Source organism: Arachis ipaensis, chromosome B09, assembly GCF_000816755.2.
Source record: "Arachis ipaensis cultivar K30076 chromosome B09, Araip1.1, whole genome shotgun sequence".
Lineage (NCBI taxonomy): Eukaryota > Viridiplantae > Streptophyta > Magnoliopsida > Fabales > Fabaceae > Arachis > Arachis ipaensis.
Window position 1 is genome coordinate 99149442 of NC_029793.2, and position 13621 is coordinate 99163062.

Sequence of the window (13621 nt, forward strand, 5' to 3'; positions counted from 1 at the left end):
TAATTTCGCTCCCCTAAGCCCTCTACTAAAACCTATATTTCAAACCTGATTTTTTAAATTTCACTGCCATCCACCTCCCAATTTAAATATGGAAAAGTTCAACTTTATTAAATTTTGGCCAGTATATAACCAATAAAAAAAAGTGAATAATCTCATACTATTAGATAAAATCTCACACCATTAAAAACATCATTAATAACTCCTTAATGTCTATAAATCACAAAAATTATTAGTCCTCTAACACTCCTCTTTAAATATTAGCTATCGTCGATCGCCATTCCCTCACCACCACCACACAACCACTACTCACTATCACCTTTTACTACAGACAGAAATAGAGAGATGTAGAGAAATTATTGTTACTACCATTATCATCATCTTTGTTTTGTCTCTGCAGTTTGTCTCTTATTTTAATTTGTTAATGTTTCTTCTGCTTTTTCTCTTTTAGAGTTAGGATTAGAATTAGATTGAGAGGGACAAAGTTCTCAAAAAAATTGAATAATCTTTGATTGTCAAACAATAAACGGTATGAATCAAATTATTCAAAATAACTTGAATCAAATTAAACATAGGATATATTACAAACGTATATTTTATCCCATAACTATAGTACAATCTCAAAATTTTATGGTTTTATGGTTAACTTTATGAAGCAATGCAATTCACTTTAAAGCCTAATAATTATCACTTACATATATGTTGATCTTGTGATGTTCTATATTTATTTTTTATTATTTTCTCCTAACATATCTTCTAGAGGTAATTTCTAATTTTTCGATTAGAAAAAGGAAGTCCCTAAAACTATAAATTTTTACAAATTAAAGCTTTTTATTAAACTAAATAAGTATCAATTTTATTATACATATGTTAATTTTTTTAATTCATCGCAAAAAAAATATGAATGATCTAATATATATATATATTTGCCTTGAATGATCTAATCTAATCAATAGTTAATTTTGANNNTAATTAATATTTTATTTTCATATTATTAAAATTTAGAATTATTTATTGTAACATCCTCACTATCAGAATGCCATCTTACGACGACTCTAAACATATTTAATACTATAATAGGAGCCTGTTTAAAACTTAAACCATATTTTTTTCAAAACTTACATCCATACATTACAAATTATAATACTCGCAAAGAATACATATATATACATATTATTAATTTTACAAGCATTACATAATCAGAATCCTATTCCTCTTATAAAAACTTGTAAAGATAAAGGTGAGGGAAAAAGTAACTAATACAACACAAACATCGTTTAAAACAGAAATGGAAATAAATAAGCTCTTTCGAACTTCGTCGCCCATAACCTGAACAGAAAATATCTGTAGGGGTAGAGAATTACTATAATAGGATACGCGAAAATAAAACTTTTTAAAACATAGTGATTAATAACCGTCTTATGCACCCTTTCAAAACCAAAAGATTTACCATTAAAAATCTGAAATCCTTTCTAAAAGAGAAAACTATTATTTCTTCAAAAATTCAAAAGCTTTTCAAAAAGTTTTTTCTATACTAAACCAGTTCCAAGCATAGGTTCATTAAGTCTATGCTAAACCAGTTTAGTTTTTCATACTTTTCTAAACCAAAAACTCAACCAAACACGGCCTTCGGCCTATCTCATAATCATCCATGGCTCTAGGCCCAAACAAATCAATCCACAGCCAATTTACTACAAATTCAACCAATTTCAGTCACAAACATAAGTAGGGATGTTCAAGCACAATCAAGCAGTAACATCAAGTAGAGCAATTAGCAATTAGACAGAATTATTCACATAGACAAACCCAAGTACAATATGCACACCCAAACAATGTCACATAGATGCATATAATGAATCCCTGCCCTATGGCTGATGAGTCTCATCTGTCAGTTATCAAGCCAACCCGACAAGTCCGGTTTGCTAAACCCTTGTATTGTCCCCCGACGCGCATCCCCATGAGTCTATGCATAGCCCTTTCTCATATATATATCAAATCGCTCAATGGGGTACCATTCCCGGAAATTTATAAGTGTCCGGTCACCCTTACGTCGTAGGGTCAACAGAGTATCGAGTCTCAACTTGGAACACATAGTGGCAAGCCACGGTACTTTACCCAGAAAAACTCGTATCTCAGATAAAAGAAGCGCAAAAGCCACATATTCATTTATTCATCATCATTTCCGCACTTCATTAACAATTCATAACAAATCAATCATCATTCAAGCCATAAGTGACTTTTTCTCAAATATCTTTACTTAGAAACCAAAAGTCAATCCATCTCAGTCTTAACTTTAAAATCCTCATTTCTCAAATCATTTTAAACTCATAAGCCACTTTTCGTGAAACGTAAATTTCCCTTTCTAAAACACAGTCGCCCTAGACAACATCTTTCCAAAACATTTGAAAAGCACACCAATTTAAAAGTCTCTTCTGAAAGATTCAAAATCATTCACCCTAAAACATGATTTGGTAACGAAAATTCCACAGCAGAATCTCAAGACTTTAGTGGAGAATAACATAACTCATTTCTTCAAATTCGTTTAAAATCTTTAAAACTTTAGCTTTTTTATTTGAATAAATAAAATATAATTCAAGCCAAACCATATCAGGTAATCGATTACTCTAAACAATTTTCAAAACTATTTCTTTTACTTAGACAAAAAACCACTTTCAATTGCTTGATAAAATCCGAAGCGTTCCCAACGACTCGAAGCGAAATTCAGAATTTAAAGAATACTTTAAACTTCTTTCTAAAACATTGTAAAAATGAGGTTTTATCAATCGAAATTCACCTTCTTTCACAAGCACGTAAACTCCTCTAATTAAAATCCTCAAGTTGATTTCAGAAACATAAACCCTTTTCACATTTAAAACAGCTTAAAACATAAGTTTCTTCTAAAATGTCTTGCTCCCAAAAATATAATACCTTTCTTAATAAGCTAAATCATAGTTCTCTTTTCAATAAGCCATTTTAAAACATAATTCATCACTTTAAATAGTTCAAGTAAAATTGTACCAGTCTTAAATTTATGACTTTCCAATTAACATTTCAAATAAAACCTCAGATTTTATAGGAATTTCGGCAACACCTCCCCTAAAACTTGGACCCTTTCTGGGTCCCAACCAGACCATTCCACAACCCTCTATAATGGGTTCAAAACCAAATCAGTTTAAAATTAAGTTGATTCCCAAAAATGCATACCATTTTCATTTTCAAGAAAACCAATTCAACTCAAACCAACCTCCAACGGATTGAACTCAATTTCAAGACTTTAGAAGAAATAACTTTAAAGAAACACTTTGAAAACAATCTATTTCACAAAACCGAACGACAATCCAATCAAACAAGCATTCATATCCATCCAAGACAACCAAATAACACATAAGACTTATATAATCACTAAAAATACATTTCTCACATAAATATGCATATATAATAATTCCAATTTATAAAGTATAATTTATTGAAAACAGCCCTTACCTCGATAAATCAAAACCATAACCCAAACGCCTTTCAAAAATTCTTTCGTCTCAACCCGAGATTGATGGCAACCAAAACCTCAACTCCGCTTGCTTTCTCAATAGCAAAAACAGCTTTAAAACACAACATGCAACCTCGGTTACTAACATCTAACATATTAATATCGCAAAGACTTTAGTACACGTAACAGAACACTAACACGAGGGTTTTCGAAACACACTTACTTACTGAAATGACAAAACGAAACAACCGCAACTTTGAGCACGATACGCAAGCATCGATACACAACCCTATGACAGACAACGCCGTAACACTTCAGCATAAGGTAACAGAATAGCGACTAAAAGGGCTTTTCGGCACGAGAACGCTTACCAAGACAGAGGATTCAGCGACAGGAGTGGCGTTTCTCGGTGGCAGAGGTGGCGGTGGTTCCCGGAACGGCGGTGCACAGCACGACAGCGTCCTTTTCCTCCTCAGTTAGGAGATCTGATAGCGGCGCGATGAATACCCCGCGGCGGCAGGAAGATGCGAGCAGTAACGGTGACAAGGACCTCGTTGATGGTGACCCGCGACACTAACGGAAAAATCTCCTTCCTCTTCACGCTCAGTCATCTCGACGGCGACTAGGCAGGGCGCGACGACAGCGGCGGCGCAGCCCACCAGCTCCGACGCGTCTTCCCCCTTCCACCGGCGCCCTCCCACCATCTCGGATCTCCCTCTTCTCTCTTCCTTTTTCTCCTCTTCGCTCACTCTCTATGTTTCTCTCTTTCTTTCTTACTGTGTGCGTGTGTTGGTGCTGTGTGTGTTTGGGAAAGAGGGATGGTAGTGGGTGAGAGTGAGTGGTGGTGAGGAGTTAGGGTTAGTGGTTCTAATTTGGGGATTGAGTTAATAGATTAGGGTAATTTTAATAAAATTAGGGTATAATGTATAAATTTAAAATATAACTTAATTTTTTTAAAATTACTGTAAAAATAAATAAAGTCTTTAATGAATAAATAAATTGAAATTGACTCATAATAAGATTTTTTTGAAATTTCTGGGTCTTACATCCTACTTTACTTATAAAAATTTTCGTCCTAAAAAATTAGCGTATTACAAAAAAATATTACATGATTTTAACACTTTATGTAAAAGCAAAGAACCTTAGTATTCATATTTATATAGTTTCAAATACTTTGATTATCACATAGCATAAAGACATAAGGGTAGGAGTGTGACTGCAAGACAGAAATTACAAAGCAAGCTTGATACAAATGATGACATGGTTCAAACATGTAATGGTAAAGTAAGGCGGTTAAAGGTTATAAAACAGGCTGGGGTTAAGACGACGTGCTTAACATTTGCACATTGATCTCGCACCAACCTCAGATATTTAACTATTCAAACTTCAACATAACTTATCTCCACCATTCTCAATCGTACTTCATCAATCAACTCATCCGAGGGTTCTCAACCTTATCAAACACTTTGCAAATCTTACTAGTTACAAACCTAACATCAACAAAACTCCTTCACAAAAAACAAGGTTCCACAACTCCCTATGACTTTTTACACATACAAGTTTCACCTTTTGCGTCCACCAAATGTGTCCTAAAGGACTAATGTGTCGTTTACTAAGTTTAATGGTTGCACAAGATACCAAAATAAATCTCGAGTATACTCAGAAGGATAATAGAGCTTAGAAAAGAAAGAAATTTGACTAGGACCACATTCGCGAGAATTTGAAAGAATTGTTGAAATTACAAGTAGACAAGGATGTACAATCAATGAAGAGTGCTGGAAAGAGAATCAACGACTAACAATTTTAAAGGTAACTCTTGAATAAAAGGAATTTGATAGGACCAATAAGATGAAAAATAATGCAGTATTTTGAAATGAATTCAAGCTTAGTCAAAGAGGTATTGAGATTTACAGAAGAAGAATATCCAAAACCAAAGACAAAGCTCCCAAAACTTGAGTATGATTTAAAAATACTTTCGAATACATTGTTCATAAAGAATGAAAATCTTAAGGGAAAATCATTTCACGTTCTAAAAGAAAAGATATATAACTTGCATTTTGCAAAAGGATGACAAAAACATATATCAAAACTACAATATGGTCAAAGGAAAATTTAATTGCATTTCATCCAAATAGTTTCCAAGTAAAAGACAGAATATGTGAGGTTTGAAAAAATAAAAATCAATTGTGTTAAGGCCAAAATAATGTCTCACCATTCTCAAAAGACATGTAGGTACTAAATCAAATAAAGTTGTACAATGGAATCGCAGCAAAGTTGGAAGGAGTCAAATTTTGTTAGAAAAAGAAAGTATGGGGTAAAGTTTTAAACTACACAAACTTTCAAAGTTCATATTCAAACTCCATTTAGAAAAGAAAATTCCGAGGTAAAATTTGCTTATAGGTCAGTAAAGAAAATAAGTGATGCGTTGCAAACAAATAGGTTTCTGCTAAATAAGGAAGCTTTTCAAAACTTCATTTAAAATAGCGCATGTGATAGTAAAGGAATTTGTTATGTCGGTTTAGAAATTCTTTTATAGAAATAAGAACTTCGTTGTAAGCATAGCTCCAAACCAACAAACAATTTTCGCATAAAAAATTTGAGTTGTCACAAGTACAAACCCCAATGAAAATTAACCGAAGTATTTAAACCTCGAGTCGTCTCACAAGGAATTGCAATGAAGTGTTTAATTATTGGCTATGAAGATGCAAGGGGGTTCGATTTATAATTGGCAAGAAAAGTAAACAACAAGAAAGTAAATGATAATTAACTAATAAAATAAAGGAAAAGAACTCTTGGCTAGACATAGGTAATTGAGATCACCATCCTTGTCTACAAACCATATATTGACAGTTGTGAGGAACCAAGCTCGTTAAGTCTACTTCTATGCTTGAAGTATATCAAATGGCTTGATCAACATCAATACATAGGTTCTAACCTAGCTACTAATTGACTTAGTAGTAGGCTAGTATCAATGGTTATCTAATTGACCACCAAGGGTTCTCAAATCACCAATTCAATGAGACCCAATGACTCAAGGTCACTCAATTCCCTTAGCCTAGGCCAAGAGTCAAGAAAACTACTCAAAAACTAATGAAAGCATTTTAACAAACACCTAGAGTGCAAGAAAAGTAAACATCACAACATGAAAGAATTAATGAAACCCATAACTAACATAAGCAAGAAATCAACAATAACAATCAAGATCAAATAAAAGAAACATGGAAACATAAAATTGCATAAAAAGGAAATCAAGATCCAACAATTGTTCATCAACATAAAAGAGAGTAAAATGAGAAATTAACAAGAGAAACTAAGAGGATCAAGAAAATAAAACACTAAAATATAAAGAGAATTGAAATCAAAACAAAAATTGAAAGAGAAATTTGAGAGAGATTAACCTAACTTTACCCTAACTTCTATCCTAAATCTAGAGAGAGGAGAGAGCCTCTCTCTCTAGAATTCTATCCTAAAACATGATGAAAACTCAACTATGACTACTAGGTTCATTCCCCCCTTCAATCCTTGGGTTCAATAACATCAGGAATGAGTTAGGTTGGGCCCAAAATGCTTCAGAAATCACTGGCCACGTTTCGCCCAAAATGGTCCACGCTGGTCCTGCGACGCGTACGGGTGGAGGACGCGTGCGCATTGCCTAAATGCAAGGAAACTATGGAAAATTTTATATCATTTTAAAGCCCTGGATGTTAACTTTCCAACGCAACTAGAACCACCTTGTTTGGACCTCTGTAGCTCAAGTTATGATCGATTGAGTGCGAAGAGGTCAGGATTGACAACTTTGCGATTCCTTCATTTTTTCATGAGTTCTCCATTTTTACATGCTTTTTCTTCATTCCTTCAATCCAATCTTTGCCTTCTAAACCTGAAATCACTTAACAAACATATCAAGGCATCGAATGGAATCAAAGTGAGTTAAATTTAGCTATTTTAAGGCCTAAAAAACATGTTTTCACACTTAAGCACAAATTTAGGGAGAATTACAAAACCATGCTATTTGATTGAATAAATATGAGAAAAGTTGATAAAATCTCCCAAATTAAGCACAAGATAAACCACAAAATTGGAGTTTATCAAATCTCCCCACACTTAAACCAAGCATGTCCTCATGCTAGGAATAAAGAAGGACAAGAAAAGGGATATGAACATTTATTCAATGCAAATAAACTATATGCACCTATCTTTATGAATGCACTAAATGCAATATGACTCTATCTACTTGGTTAAAAGTAAATCAATCTCCATGAACATATATAAGCAAGTAGGGCTAAGATCATATGACGATTCATGAATCCTACCAATTCAAATATCAAAATGAAGTTCAAATAGACTTGCAAGAAGAAAGCTCATGAAAGCCGGGAACAAGGAATTGAGCATCAAACCCTCACCGGATGTGTATCCGCTCTAGTCGTCGCTCTAGTGTATAGGGTTGATCACTCAATTCTCTTCTAATCATGCTTTTCATTATTTGTTTTTCTTCTAACAATCAACAATTATTCAATGCATGCATACATTCGTCATGAGGACTTATTCATAGGTTGTAATGGGGCTAGGGTGAAAGGTAAGGATGCATATGGTCAAGTGAGTTTGAAATTTGAATCTTTGATTAACCTAAGCTCTCACCAAACACATATAACAACCTATACAATTCTAATACAATACCTAGCTACCCATGATTCCCACTTTTTCACATACTCATGCATTCTCTTAATTCACATTCCATATGCATTGTTATTGTTACTTTACTTTGGGGTATTTTTGTCCCCTTTTTATTGCCTCTTTTTTTTTTCATATATTTTTCTTTCTTTTATTTTTTTATTTCTTTTTCTACATTTTTTTTCATATACAAACGTATCAATGTATATGGTTTTACATATTTAATGCATAAGCATGTACCCAATTCTATGATTTTCAACAAAAATACAAAATACACTTTTACCTCAACCAATATCCCAAGTTTCCCATACCCAAATGATACACACCCTCACTAGCCTAAGCTAATCAAAGATCCATATTAAGGGACAATTATTGTTTTTCACTTAGGGGTAGTGATGTGCTAAAATTAAGAACAAAAGGGATTAAATAGGCTCAAAATTGGCTAACAATGGTTGATAAAACGTAGGCTATTTGGGTAAGTGAGTTAAATGAAATGATGGCCTCAATCATATAAATGCATGTATACATGGAATAATGGACATATAGAACCAAACAAATCAAAGATTACAATCATAGAAAGAGAACAAGGCACACAAGAATAAAAAATAAATGGTTATAAGATGTAACCATACAATTGGGCTCAAAACTCACATGCTTGTGTTCTTAGCTCAAAAATCATGTTCCAAAACAAATTCTTCAAGAAAGTTCAACAAATTTTTTTTTTCAAATTGGTAGGGTACCTTAAAAATAATTTCTTGGAAAAGAAATCATCACCCTATCCAAGTAGTCCTAACATAAAAAAGAATTGTTAAAATATCTACAAATTCTAACTAACATGCAACCTATTATGCAATGAAACAACTAACTAACGAAGAAGATTAAAAATTGGTGTTGAAAAAGGAAATTGTTACCTATGGAGATCGGTCGAACGACCTCCCCACACTTGAAGATTGCACCATCCTCGGTGCATGCAAAGAAGAGCAAGGTGGACAGGTTGCTACAATTGATGAGCTTCTTCAAAGGATCGTGCGGGTGGACTTGTTTGTTTCCCTATTTAGAAGCTTTTCCTTTCCCTCTTGGTGGCCAACCTAAAAGAAAAGAAAAAGAAAGACAATTAAGCCCATAACAAAGATATCAAACCAAATAGAACATAGGCGGGGGCTAATGCCAAATAAGAATAGGATTCTCACTACATGTTAGCTACGCATGTAAGTGAGGAAACAATATAGGCAAATGGCATATCAACTAATACTTGATGCAAGAGTAAAGGCAAAGCATGAGTGAATGACATGAAGAGCACACTCAGAAGCATCAAGTTCAAACACAAAAAAGTGGGTCATGAGAGACATTAAAAGTTCACATCAATGCGTAAAGGACGCAATAATCGTATAAGATTAAGCATTGATTTAAAAGTTCATCACCTATCAATATCAAACAAGTCAAGAAGCACCAAGATTAACCAAGAAATTCTCAACGATTGGGTAAAAAATTCAACACTATTATTAAAATAAAAGACTTAGAAAAGAAAAGAAGAACAAGCTATAAAAACAAAATTAAAATGCAATGAATGCTAGTATGCAAATACAACATATAACTAACAAAATGAAAATAGGAAAAATAAAAAGCAGAATTTTGAAAAGAAAAGAAGAAAGAAGAGAAAGTAAGAAGGGAAGAAAGAAGAAAGAAGAAAGAAGGAGAAAGAAGGAAGAAGAAATGAGAAGGAAAAGAAGAGAAGAAGGGAAAAAAAAAAACAGGGCAGAACAAGAGAAAACAGGGCACGGAAGGTGACGCATAAGCGTCGCTCACGCGTGCGCGTGGATGGCAGGATGGACAAGTGATGCGTAAGCATCCTGTACGCTTGAGCATGGATAGTGAGAGTGTGAATTGACGCATACGCGTGATATACGCGTACGCGTGGGTGCAGCTGTGCGTTACGCGGAGTGTACGCGTGGTGTTCGCGCAACTCTTGGGTTCCATGTATGGAGCCATGTTGACGCATCGACGCGTAAGCGTCGGGCACGCGTACGCATGCCTGGCCCCTTTTTAAAAAAAAAAAAAACAGAAACAGGGCACTCTCCTAATCTACAAGCATTCTAAAACAATCAAAATTCAAATTTAACAACAAATATTTTTGGTTTTTGAAAAATTTTTAAATACAAGACACACCAAAACTTACACTTCAAGTAAAATACAATCTAACAACAACTATTCTAAACAAAACATAAATCTAACAAGAAATCTATCAATCAAAGCAAAATGTAGAAGGGTATAGAAAATAAGAAAAACTACCTACAATGGCAACTCAATTCATTCATTGATTATATATACAAGAGAATGGAAAGAGGTTACCATGGTTGGGTGTCTCCCACCTAGCACTTCATGTTGCGATCCGGGATCCCAAACCTTGTTTTCAAACCCATCTTCAAGTTGATCATCACATTTCCAATTGGGTGAGAAGTGATCTGAATTCTCAAGTAAACACCAAAGCATCTTCCTAGACCCCTTTAATTTGGTTCTACACCAACCATTACTATTCAACTTTGAGCATGCAACCATCATGAACTTAGAGTGATGTTTCCAACCACTACACAACTCCCTCCTACTCTTTACTCCACAAAGAGCTCTAAGTTTACCATCATTTTCAACCAAACTATATTCAAGTGAGAAAGTAAAGCTTAGGGATAGAAATTTTACCCACTTGAATTTTGTGTTGGATGATGGTGACTTAGGAAGGGGGACCTGGTGCACGAAATTGTGATCTCAGGCAACGGCGCTAAAAACTCTGTACGCACGTCGCAATAAATCGTTTTTCATTCACAACTTCGATACAACTAACCAGCAAGTGCACTGGGTCGTCCAAGTAATAAACCTTACGTGAGTAAGGGTCGATCCCACGGAGATTGTCGGCTTGAAGCAAGCTATGGTCACCTTGTAAATCTCAGTCAGGCGGATATCAAAAGGTTATGGAGTTTTCGAAATAAAATAATAAGTAAACATAAAATAAGGATAGAAACACTTATGTAATTCAGTGGTGAGAATTTCAGATAAGCGTATAGAGATGCTTTTGTTCCTCTGAATCTCTGCTTTCCCGCTGTCTTCATCCAATCAGTCTTACTCATTTCCATGGCTGGCTTTATGTAAGGACATCACCGTTGTCAATGGCTACTTTTAATCCTCTCTGGAAAATGGTCCGATGCGCTGTCACTGCATGGCTAATCGTCTGGAGGCATCACCCTTGCCAATGGCTGCATTCCATCCTCTTGTGAAAATGGTCCAAATGCTCTGTCACAGCACGGCTAATTATCTGAAGTTCTCGATCATACTGGAATAGGATTCACCCTCCTTTTGCGTCTGTCACTACGCCCAGCACTCGCGATTTTGAAGTTCGTCACAGTCATTCAATCCCAGAGTCTTACTCGGAATACCATAGACAAGGTTTAGACTTTCCGGACTCTCATGAATGCCGCCATCAATCTAGCTTATACCACGAAGATTCTGATTAAGAGATCCAAGAGATACTCATTCAATCTAAGGTAGAACGGAAGTGGTTGTCAGGCACGCGTTCATAGGGAATGATGATGATTGTCACGTTCATCACATTCAGGTTGAAGTGCGAATGAATATCTTAAAAGCGGAATAAGTTGAATTGAATAGAAAAACAGTGGTACTTTGCATTAATCTTTGAGGAACAGCAGAGCTCCACACCTTAATCTATGGAGTGTAGAAACTCTACCGTTGAAAATACATAAGTGAAAGGTTCAGAAATGGCCGAATGGCCAGCCCCCAAGTCTAAGAACGAAACGTCCCAAGATGTCTAATACAATAGTAACCAATCCTATTTATACTAAACTAGTTACTAGGGTTTACAGAAGTAAGTAATTGATGCATAAATCCACTTCCGGGGCCCACTTGGTGTGTGCTTGGGCTGAGCTTGAATGTTACACGTGCAGAGGCTCTTTTTGGAGTTGAACGCCAAGTTGTAACATATTTTTAGCGTTCAACTCTGGTTTGTGACGTGTTTCTGGCGTTTAACTCCAGACAGCAGCGTAGAACTGGCGTTCAATGCCCTTTTACGTCATCTAAACTCGGCCAAAGTATGGACTATTATACATTGCTGGAAAGCCCTGGATGTCTACTTTCCAAAGCAATTGAAAGCGCGCCATTTTGAGTTCTGTAGCTCAAGAAAATCTACTTTGAGTGCAGGGAGGTTAGAATCCAACAGCATCAGCAGTCCTTCTTCTACCTCTGAATCTGATTTTTGCTCAAGTCCCTCAATTTCAGCCAGATAATACTTGAAATCATAGAAAAACACACAAACTCATAGTAAAGTCCAGAAATGTGAATTTAACATAAAAACTAATGAAAATATCCCTAAAAGCAACTAGATTCTACTAAAAACATACTAAAAACAATGCCAAAAAGCGTATAAATTATCCGCTCATCACAACACCAAACTTAAATTGTTGCTTGTCCCCAAGCAACTGAAAATCAAATAGGATAAAAAGAAGAGAATATACTATAAATTCCAAACTATCAATGAAACATAGCTCTAATCAGATGAGCGGGACTTGTAACTTTCTGCCTCTTGAATAGTTTTGGCATCTCACTTCATCCATTGAAGTTCAGAATGATTGGCATCTATAGGAACTCAGAGTTCAGATAGTGTTATTGATTCTCCTAGTTCAGTATGATGATTCTTGAACACAGCTATTTTATGAGTTTTGGCCGTGTCCCTAAGCACTTTGTTTTCCAGTATTACCACCGGATACATAAATGCCACAGACACATAACTGGGTGAACCTTTTCAGATTGTGACTCAGCTTTGCTAAAGTCCCCAATTAAAGGTGTCCAGGGTTCTTAAGCACACTCTTTTTTTGCTTTGGACATTGACTTTAACCGCTCAGTCTCAAGTTTTCACTTGACACCTTCATGCCACAAGCACATGGTTAGGGACAGCTTGGTTTAGCCGCTTAGGCCAGAATTTTATTCCTTTAGGCCCTCCTATCCACTGATGCTCAAAGCCTTGGGATCCTTTTTATTTACCCTTGCCTTTTGGTTTTAAGGGTTATTGGCTTTTTGCTCTTGCCTCTTGGTTTTAAGAGCTTTTGGCTTTTTCTGCTTGCTTTTTCTTCTTTTTTTTTCGCCTATATATATATTTTTTTCTTTTTTTTTCTGCAAGCTTTGTTCTTTGATGCTTTTTCTTGCTTCAAGAATCATTTTTATGATTTTTCAGATTATCAAATAACATATCTCCTTATCATCATTCTTTCAAGAGCCAACATATTTAACATTCTAAAATAACAACTTCAAAAGACATATGCTCTGTTCAAGCATTCATTCAGAAAACAAAAAGTATTGTCACCACATCAATATAATTAAACTAAGTTCAAGGATAAATTCGAAACTCATGTACTTCTTGTTCTTTTGAATTAAAAACATTTTTCATTTAAGAGAGGTGATGGATTCATA